Source organism: Lepisosteus oculatus, unplaced genomic scaffold (assembly GCF_040954835.1).
Source record: "Lepisosteus oculatus isolate fLepOcu1 unplaced genomic scaffold, fLepOcu1.hap2 HAP2_SCAFFOLD_258, whole genome shotgun sequence".
Taxonomy (NCBI): Eukaryota; Metazoa; Chordata; class Actinopteri; order Semionotiformes; family Lepisosteidae; genus Lepisosteus; species Lepisosteus oculatus.
Genome location: NW_027167794.1, coordinates 48,738 through 60,000, shown reverse-complemented (window position 1 = coordinate 60,000; position 11,263 = coordinate 48,738). Strand labels below are relative to the sequence as shown.

At 43.0% G+C, this 11,263-nt stretch overlaps 1 non-coding gene across 1 annotated transcript; it reads right to left on the bottom strand.

Annotated features, from left to right (window-relative positions):
• Positions 1-394: 394 nt before the first annotated feature.
• On the bottom strand, positions 395-465 carry trnag-gcc (transfer RNA glycine (anticodon GCC)). The gene has a single exon. It is a non-coding gene; the product is annotated as a tRNA-Gly (tRNA).
• Positions 466-11,263: the final 10,798 nt, after the last annotated feature.

Sequence of the window (11,263 nt, the reverse complement as noted above, 5' to 3'; positions counted from 1 at the left end):
CAGCATTTTTCAGCTGATTTAAAATGTACCTAAAGGAGAAGCATTATTGAAGACCATCAATTACCAAGAGCTTTTGTCAAAGGTTTTGGTGGTCATTTTGAATGACCACAGAGCGCTGTGACCTCGGTTTTACATCTCATCCAAAAGACAGCGCCCTTTTACAACACAGCATCTCCGTCACTATACTGGGGCATTGGGACCCGCACAGACCTCAGGGTGAGCGCCCCACTGCCGGCACCATTAACACCGCTTCCAGCTGGAAGCTTTGTTTTTCCCTGTAGCTCACCCTCATCCAGGTACTGACCTGGCTCACACCTGCTTAGCTTCAGTGGGTTTTTTGAGTTGCGAGTTGCAAGGGGATGCAAGTGATGGAGCCGCTCGCTGCAAAAGCCACTGCATTGGCCGGGAATCGAACCCGAGCCTCCCGCGTGGCAGGCGAGAATTCTACCACTGAACCACCAATGCTCAGTGCCTGGGCCTTCAAAAAAGACGCTTTTTTGGTGCTCTGTGCAAAACGCGTCGACATCTGCTTCCAGCTGCAAAATGCCATTCGCGGACGCTGAAGAACTTATTTCCAAGGCAGCGGGTACAAGCGATTGGGCGTTTTAAAACCACCAGGAACAGCAAAGAGGCGCGCTTCTTTGCTTGCGCCGAAACACACCGACTGGAGGCGGATAACGTAGTCGGCAGGATTCGAACCTGCGCGGGGAGACCCCAATGGTTTTCTAGTCCATCGCCTTAACCACTCGGCCACGACTACAGCAAGCCCCACTACCGCTGCGTTCTTGCTACAATCTTACCTGGATCGCAAGGCGCCGGCGGAAGCCTATTTCAAAGTCGTTCTCCGTTTCAAAAAAACATTTCCAAAATACAAGCCTTGCAGACAGACACGCCTCAGAGGACTTAAGGGTGGCTTCATGTCGGAATGATAAAGTCTCCCCGTCCGGACATGAAAATGCCACTTTGTTACACACAAAAAAAGAATCAACAACAGAGAAATGCCCACAAGCATTTGAAAAGCCGCACCACGTCGCACTTGAAATAGCTCTTACATTAGTGGTAGACGCAGGAATCGCCTTTTTATTTACGCTCTTACCAACGCGATGGAAAGCAAAACAAAGCAAAGCAGAGCAAAACAAAACGAACAAACGAAAACCCTCACGTCCCGCACTTGCGTATAACGCCGTTACGTGCCCAAGCGGTATTATACGTCATCCTAGCACTGCACCCCGGGGTGTACGGTATATGGGAACGAGCACACGCCACGAATCGTCTCGAATCACTCCCTACAGCTGTAAGGCGCTTTGAAGCGTACACCGCCAACATTCTTTTTTGCGCATCTGTGAAAGGTAAACTCTTGAGCAAACTCTAAACCAGCTCTAAGGAAACTAATCCGATTAGACGTTACTTTGACTCATCCTTTAAGGGACCTTTGTTAATTGGAGAAATCAATGATTTCGAATGAATTCTGTATGCGTTAAAAGACAGCTATACACAGAAAACATGCAGGACACTGCTCATGATGTTTCCCGAGCCGAAACACAGTGCGTTTTTCCAAGCCATCTGACAAAGCCCGCCCACTGAAAACTGCAGCAGATCGTGTAAAGACGTTCAACTTTGTAACTACTGCACGCACAGGAAGCAGAATAAATTCCTCTTTTCAAACTGTCAAAGGTTTGCTTTGCGAACGCTGCAGGACATCGCACAATCTCTTTTGAACGGGGACAAACGATTTCTTATGAGGCGCACTAAGTACAGACGTTTAAAAAGCTCCACTCATGCCGACCATGCAGCATGAAGAAGCGCAACCTAACGTTTGCATTCCTAGCACTGTTGCAACCTAGCACTGTTGCATTCCGCGCATCAGTAGCTAAAAGAATATCATTTAAGGCTCTTGTTAATGCTGTTTCAGAAACCAGACTGAAATTTCTCAAGTATATTATTTGAATCCAGATACGATTGACGTTGGGCAACAACTATTCTCTCAAAACTTTTAGATTGAAATGGGACCTTTGAGACAGGCCTGTAGTTGTTAAGAACTTGTGGATCCAAATTTGACTTCTTAAGGAGCGGTCTAACAACCGCTACCTTAAATTGATCAGGTACAACGCCTGACGCAAGCGATGCATTCATCATACTAATTATAGGTCCTGCCAGTCCTTCGAGGGAATCTTTGACTAGCTGAGTGGGTATGGGATCTAGCGAACAGGTGGTTGACTTTGTCTTACGTCTGTGTCCATGAGTCCACCATAAGAAGAAATCTGAACAGAAATCTGAGTGGTGATCATGCGAGGTCACCACGGAGGAAACCACTGCTCTCCCCCCCAAAAAAACCACCACTGCCCCTCTCAAGTTTGCTAAAGACCACATGGATGTTCCACAGCAACTCCTGGAACAATGTTCTGTGGACAGACGTGACAAAAGTTGAACTTGTTGGTAAATGTGCACAGCGTTATGTTTGGAGATAACAAAACACTGCATACCAACTCCAAAACCTCATCCCACCTGGGAAGCATGGCGGAGGCTGTACGGCTTGCAATCATCGAGGGACCGATGAATTCCAAGATGTATCAGGAAATTCTACAGCAGAATGTCAGGGTGTCTGCCTGTGATCTAAAACTCGAAAGACGCTGGGTCATGCAGCATGACAAAAACAAAGGAGTACATCAACAACAGAGTGGCTGAAACAGAAGAAATTCCATATTTTGGGATGGCCAAGTAAGAGTCCTGACCCCAATCCCATTGAAGTGCTGTGGCGTGATCTGAAGCAGGCCGTTCAGCGCAAGACATCCCAAAAATATACATGAACTGAAACAGTTTTGCATAGAGGAATAGGCCAAAATACTTCCTAACCGCTGCTCAGGTCTGACCAGCCGCTACAGAAAGTGGGGATTGAGGTTTTTGTCATAAAGGAGGTTCCACTAGCTCCTTAATATAAGGGTTCACATACTTTTTCCATCAATGACCTTGATTGTTTAAACCATTTGGTCAATAAAGAAACAGCAATGTCAAATGTTGGGCGTGTGTTGTTTGTGAAATCAGACTCTCTTTATTAATTATTATGACTTAGATAAAGATAAGATCACATGTTAGGAGCCATTCATGCAGAAATCCACATCATTCCAAAGGGCTGTTTACAAAAGTTTTTCTCCCAACTGTATGTGAGAGAAAAGCAGAGACGCTCACTGAGTAAGGTGGGGTTGTAGCTTTGCAAATCACAAGGACATTTGTACGCTCAAAATGGGACAGGAGCACCCCAGATGGGACTCAAACCCACAATCGCTGTTTTAGGAGGCCAGTGTCTTAGCCATTAGGCCACTGGGGCACACTGGGGAGGGTCAATCACGCTGATGAGAGCCAGTTTTTTTTTCCTTTGCTTTTTCAAAGGGATCCCCAAAATTAGGGAAGTTAGGCAGCAGAAGGTTTACTGTGACCTGAGAAGGACCGGCATCCAATCACGGTGGTACACACACACACGCTCTCACTCATCTGAGCTACACGGCTACCAAGATGATCTCAGGTGCGCCGAGCTGGTACGGAACATATTGAACTGATCGACGACGAATTGTCTCTCAGACAGGCTTTTCACCTCTGAGCTCCCTGACTGACAGTGATCAGCTAGGTAGTGAAACAGTCAGCTGCTTCTAAGCCTTAAACAGCTGCATCTCGGCGCTTCCACGGAGAGATGATTTGAAAGCCGAACATCGCCTATTGGGAACACCTTTCTATCACTAGTTTAAGAGACTCTTAAGGTCTTGCAGAGGTGCCTGTCTAATAGCATGTGCTTTGCAAGCTATAGGTGTTTAGGCTGAGGCAGAATGCCTGTTAACAAAATGTTTTTCTAAAGGGGCCTCGCACTCTTTTCCAAGCAATGGTCACCATCCCCACCGAGTGTCACAATGTAGTCATGTCCTAGGACATCACCTGTTAGTCTCCATTTGTCTGCCACCAACACTTTAGGTTACAGAGTCACAACCGCACCCCGGAGACCAGAGGAGCCATTGGCGTTCTGGCGGCGCAGATTGGGCTGAAGGTGGGACGCTTGAATCTCGCTGTTGGAGGCCGTCTGAAACTGACCCAAGCCTTTCCCTTGAATTAAATGTAAATAAGAAATGAACCCCAGATGCACATGGAATCAATCACGTGTTTCCTTTGAGCCGTTTCAGAGACTGCTCCAGAGTTTACCTTGCACAGATGCGCAAAGATTAATGATGGGGGTGCACGCTTCCAGGCGTCTTACAACTGTAGGGACTGTTTAGAGACAATTCGTAGATTGTTCTCATTTCCCTCTATTCCCCGTGTTGCAGTGGTAGGATGACGTAAATTCCTGCTTCGACACGTAACGGCATTATAATCAAGTGCAGGAGCTGAGGGCTTTAGTTTTGTTTCGTTTTCCATGGCGTTCGTAAGCGCGCAAATCAAAGGCAATTCCTGCGTCTAACACGAATGTAAATGCTTTGGAAAGTGCAGTGTGGTGCAGCTTGTAAAATCCTTTTCCACATTTGTGGTTTGTTGATGTTTTTTCTGTCTGCCAAAGTTGCATTTTGACATCCGGACTGGGGGACTTCATCATTTGAACGTGAAGCCAGCCTTAAACCCTCTGAGGCATGTCTGTCTGCCGGCACGAATCTTGTGAAAGGTATTTTTTTTTTAACGGAGAGCGACTTTAAAAAGGTTTCCGCAGCGACTTCGCACTCCGTGTTAGATTATAGGAGGAATGCGGCGGCAGCGAGCTCGCTTTTGTCATGGCCGAGTGGTTAAGGCGATGGACTCGAAATGCGTTGGGGCTTCCCCGCGCAGGTTCGGAACTTGCCGACTCCGGCGTCTGCCGCACGTCGCCTTGTGCCTGCGCGGCAAAGGCAACGTGCCGCTTCTCCTTTCCCGGTACTATGAAAATGCTAAATCGCTTGGACCCGCTGCCATGGAAAGCAGTTCTTCAGATTACCACACATTCTGCGTTCGCACCTCTGGTGCTCTACTTATGCCTTTGAAAACCTAATGAATAAAGCTGAAAGAACCGACACGATATGTAGGTGCTCGTAAAGCACGCATTAAAGAACTGTTAACAGCAAGGGTTTCAGTGGGTTAACTGAGGAGAAGGCGTGATCGCTAATTGTTGACTTTTTATTTGGTGTTAGAAACACTCTTACTGTGCATGATGTGCAACAAATGTAGCCACAGAAATTGCATCACGCTTTCATGTATGCTATTGCAGACACCAACGTTGCCTAGATAGAAAACCGAAATAGCCGTGGGTTTGCTTGTTGGTCTGAAGGATCTCTCTTCGAATCTCTATCATTTGTCAATGGAAGTAAAAGGCGCTGCAATCTCATACGTTCAGAATCAAACCCGCAGCTGTTGTTCGACTTTATTTCTTGACTAATTACAACTGAGTGTCGCATGAGCAGTTACGTAAACTTGTCTGGTATATTTGAACACAAATGCCGTTCTTCAATTAAAACTAACAGTACATTGTCAGGGACATTCAGTTCTATACAAACAAGAGACAGACAAGAGAATATTTCTACCTTTCATGTGGACTACGTGTTGACTTACTGATCGGAATAATTGAAAAGTTCGGGTTCATAGCCGATGCAGTGCGTGCTAATTAGAACAACAGCAACGCTGAGCTCTCAGCACCGTACTGAGCCCAGGTGTTTTTCTAAAGCTGTCAGGTGCAGTTCATTTACATGAAGGAAATCTCTTACTGGGTACGATTACAATACAGTAAGTAGCACAGGCTACTTAGGGAGTAGCCTGATGCGTTTAAAAACGACCCGAGCCAGGCAGAAGTCGAATCTACAATCTCCTGATTCGTAGTCAGACGTGTTATCCATTGCACCACTGACCCTGGTGCAACACTGCAGGACTGCAACCCGGTGAGCTCAGCACTGCAACTAGTAAAATACCCCTGGTCCATTCTTTTCCAAAAGTGAGAAACACCTGTTTTCTACATTTTGTCTGTTTTAAAACCATATCTCTTTAAACCAAACCAAGAGTTTGTCTTTTGCTCTGATATTCTGATTCATTTCGATTTCAAAGAAAAAAAAAACTACCTTCCAAAGCATCATAAAATTGTCCCTTCTTCCAGACTCTACTTCTCTCTTGTAGTAGTACAGCAGACCTTTCCAGGTGAGCAGATCACAGAGTCCGAAATGAGCTTCCTCCATCAAGCAAAGTACCTGAACATGACTCTGTCATCATAAAAGCGCCCCTGTAATAAAGAAATTCAATCTGAAATCAAGAGGGCAGTTGCCTACTGAAATACAAGAAGTCATCAATTTTAACCTAGCAACACATTAAAGGCTGCATCTATACAAGTACGATTCTAGAAATGCTCACCAGATTACGTTTTAAGAAGGAACTGCGCTTCAGGTTCTGCCGAGATCTTAACTCGGATGGCAGGATTCAGAGTCCGGAGTGCGGACTGATTGCGCACGGAGGGTCCATATACTGTGGATCCCTCAGTGATCTTCCGCGTATTCAAACCGCCAGCGTGTGACTCCCCTGTCCCCGTGACCTCATTGCTCTGCTCTCTCCTCTGTGCAGCCGAGCCCGATTCACGGTAAAGTGAAAAAAAAATATGCCCTCAACGTGAGATTTACTCTGGAGCGAGGATAGATGTTACCTTTTTATCATTGAACAGGATGTATGTGATGTGGCGACTAGGTTCAATTTTGTATCCTCTTTAAAAGATTAAGGACTGGGGTGAGCGTGATTTACCACCCTTTCAGCTAAGAACCCGACGTGCGCACCGTCTAAGCTGCATAGACTCGGTCGTTTAACTCTTCTCCATTAGCAGGGTTAAGGTTAAAGAAAAAAAACATTGCTGACTTCTTTTTTTTTGCCAGCTGCTAGCGCTGATTAGCAAGGTTTGTATTTCATGTTTTGCAAGTTGCATCCATTTTAAGAAAAACAAGTCGTGTTAAAGACAGGAAATGAATACTTGCATTTAATTAAGTCTAGCCATAGGCGGTTATCCACTGGGATTCAGACCCAGGGTCTTCTGTTTACTAGACAGGTGCTTTAACCAACTAAGCCACAGCGCCCCGGGAGTGCTGTCCTTTTGCAGCCACTTGGACACACCACTCAGACACATCTGCATTCGGTGTGTGCTCCGCCTGCTCGCTGAGCAAGTTGCCACCTTTACATACAATAGCAACATCGACACCAAGAGAAAGGATGACAAATGGCTTTTATCTGGAACTTTTCATGTCCAAGGAGCTCAATGTGCTTTCTGTGTACAACAGGGCCACTGAACTCCACGCTGACCACTGAACCACAGCAGTGGCTTGCTGGCTTGACATCTCCCAAGGAAAATGTTGAAATCGCATGTGGAACAGGAAAATGACCCTCGAGTACGAGGGAAAAAAAGAAAAAGATCATCTGGAGCGCGCCAACCCAGTTGGGACAGCCCAGTTTTGTTGACGAGGTGGCCGAGTGGTTAAGGCGATGGATTGCTAGTCCATTGTGCTTTGCACGCATGGGTTCAAATCCCATCCTCGTTGGTTTCCACGTCTGTTTCCATTCTGTTTTTGATCCCTATTGCTCAATGCACAGTGAAAGCATTGCATACATGTGTCTGACAATGAGAAATGGGCCCCTGAGACAGTCATTTGCCTGTTTCACAAATGATCGTATTTTACTAGAGATTCTGTTTGGGATTCAGATGTGCATTCGGACAGCAATCCCTTTCAAGAAATGATACATTCTGGATGAGGTCAAAGGTGCATCATTTGGACACTTTGTGGGCTTGAAATACAAAGAAAATCATGTTCTATGGTACAAGATAAATACAAAACTTAAGCTTTTATTATAATTAGATTTGTTTATAAAGCATAAGCAATCATTTATTACATTAATATATGTAAAAATAACATTTTAGCATCATACGTTTAGTATATTTAGTCCCTAATGCTGAAAGAAATGATCATAGAACATGACTTCTAACCTTACCTGCTGTGTTTTTGATCCCTATTGCTCAATGCACAGTGAAAGCATTGCATACATGTGTCTGACAATGAGAAATGGGCCCCTGAGACAGTCATTTGCCTGTTTCACAAATGATCGTATTTTACTAGAGATTCTGTTTGGGATTCAGATGTGCATTCGGACAGCAATCCCTTTCAAGAAATGATACGTTCTGGATGAGTTCAAAGGTGCTGGAACACTGTATTTAGGATGTGTTTGCAGTTATTCTGTGTTTCTAGCTTCAACCCAGTGATATATATATATATGCTCACTGATTTTTTGGTACATGCCCAGGGCAATAATCATTATGAGGATTTATTTCCATATGTGCTAGAGGTAGTGTTGTGAAATTCTTCAACACACTGGATCGCAGGTTTAAACCTGCACTCTTACTCCTTAAATACCAACAAATGCAGATATGTAGCAATCATATTGTAGCGGACACTCATTTGCCTGTTTCACAAATGATCATATTTTACTAGAGATTCTGTTTGGGATACGGATGTGCATTCTGACAACAATCTCTTTCAAAAAATGATTTTACCTTATCGCAGCCTTGCCCCTCTTGCCTCTTTGGAAAATATCTCCATCTTGTGGTCGTTGTTGGTAATGTTTAGACAATATCTCCATCTTGTGGTCGTTGTTGGTAATGTCTAGACAATATCTCCATCATGTGGTCGTTGTTGGTAATGTCTTCTTATGCCCTTTTTTATTTCAATTCTTTATTAGTTGATTCTAGAATCTCTACAATAGAGCTGAAAATATCAGTTTTGTAGCAGACAATATGACATTAGTTATAGTCCAATTAAGACTTTATTACCCTGTTTGTAACATAACAAATTAAAATTGATTAAAACTAAATTTGGAACACCAGGGAACATAAAAAATGATTTTTAGGAAAACCATGAGGTTCTCTGTGTCCGATGCCTGCAAGGGGAGAAAGCTAGAATCCTTTGCTTTTTCAAAATTTGAAAATAAACATCATATAACAACAGCTTTCATTCCTAGGAGTGAAAAATAACCATTTTTGAAGACATATTAGTTTCTAAAACACTACAATAAAGTTAAAAACATCCGTTTTATATTACTTTTAGTATTTTTAGTGAAATTAGTCATGTATTGCACTATTTTTAATATAATCTCTAATTAAAAGTGAATAGAATTAAGTTTGGAGCAACAAGGAACACAAAAAAAAAAGATTTTAAGGAAAAAAATGATGTCTTCTGTGCCAGGTGCCTGCAAGGGGAGAAAGCTAGAATCCTACCCAGGCTCCTGGAGTTCTGTCCTGGCTAAAGGAGGTGAATCCATCCCCTTCAAAGCTCCATGAAAAAATGATCATTTAAAATTTGAAAAAAAAACATCATATAACAACAGTTTTCATTCATAGGAGTGAAAAACAACCATTTTTGAAGACATATTAGTTTCTAAAACACTACAATTAAGTTGAAAACATCCGTTTTATATTACATTAATTTTTGTGAAATTAGTCATTTATTGCACTATTTTTAATAAAATCTCTAATTAAAAGTGATTAAAATTAAGTTTGGAACAACAAGGAACACACAAAAAAAAGATTTTAAGGAAAAAAATATTGTCTTCTATGCCAGGTGCCTGCAAGGGGAGAAAGCTAGAATCCTACCCAGGCTCCTGGAGCTCTGTCCTGGCTAAAGGAGGGTGAATCCATCCCATTCAAAGCTCCATGAAAAAATGATATTTTTAAATTTGAAAAAAAAAACATTATAGAACAACATCTCTTGGTCCACAGAGTGCAAAAATCCAACTTTGAAGAAAATCCATTGACTGATCCCCGAATCCTGAAGTTTCTTCGCATGATATCGGGCTTGCAACCACTTTCTGGAAAATTTTCAGCTCCATTGTAGAGATACTAGAATCAACTAATAGAGAATTAAAATAAAAAAGGGCATAAGAAGACATTACCAACAACGACCACAAGATGGAGATGTTGTCTAGACATTACCAACAACGACCACAAGATGGAGATATTTTCCAAAGAGGCAAGAAGGGCAAAGCTGCGATAAGGTAAAATCATTTTTTGAAAGAGATTGTTGTCAGAATGCACATCCGTATCCCAAACAGAATCTCTAGTAAAATATGATCATTTGTGAAACAGGCAAATGAGTGTCCGCTACAATATGATTGCTACATATCTGCATTTGTTGGTATTTAAGGAGTAAGAGTGCAGGGGGTCTAAATCTGCGATCCAGTGTGTTGAAGTATTTCACAACACTACCTGTAGCCCGTCTGGAAATAAATCCTCATTCTGATTATTGACCTGGGCATGTACCAATAAATCACTGAGTATATATATATATCACTGTGTTGAAGCTAGAGACCTGTATGTAATAATATGATGCTAAAATGTTATTTTCACATGTAAGAAAACCGGCTCAGGGACGCCAAATATGTAATGTTGCCATAGCAAAATTAAATGTAGGGGGTCTCTGAAGGCACCAGTTCTGTAGGGTTTGGGCATTTACTGAGACAATTATTAATTGTAGCAGTAAATCACAAAGTTGATTCTTTTGATAGCTTTAGAATCCAACCATGTGACATAACTCAAACAACGTGCACACACAGGTACTAATACACGAGGATACATTTATTAATACATAAAATATGCATGTAAACCTAACAGATCTTATCAAGAGGGTTATCAGAATACAAAAGATATATATTCAGTCAGTTACGAAGTGTTACACATATCAAGAGGACATACGTTCAGTATATCATTCATTAAGACCGTTTCGTTAATGAACTTGGTTATAACTTCTACATTAGATACTGAAACAAGTACATAACTCTTAGGAATTAAATTGATATCAACTGGTTGGGATAACAATTGAATTCTCGAGCTGTAATGCATTGAAGTTGAATACTCATCCAATCTTTGGGGATTCAGATCTTCCTGCGGGCACAAAGAAACAGTTGCAGGCTGTTGCTGTCCAATCCGCGCTCTCTGGCTCCGTGCCAGGCTGTGCTGTGCGGCTTGCGACGCTGCACTGCTGATGCTCACTGTTGGCTTTAACTAGCAAAGTTTGTGCACAGGAGAAAAGATGACTGTGGGTCCCAGCAAGTCAGGAAGAGGACCGGTTCGTTTCTGATGAAGAGCTAGTTCTGAATAGTGATTCAGCTGTCCACAGTTCCGACCTGTTCACAAGGCCTGCTGCTGGTGCTAACCTCGGGTGGATCCTCTGGTTATTCTCTGGCAACCTCCGCTCTAGACTCTTAGAACAAAGGAAAGTTCTGGCACTCGGACACACTGGCCGTTCCG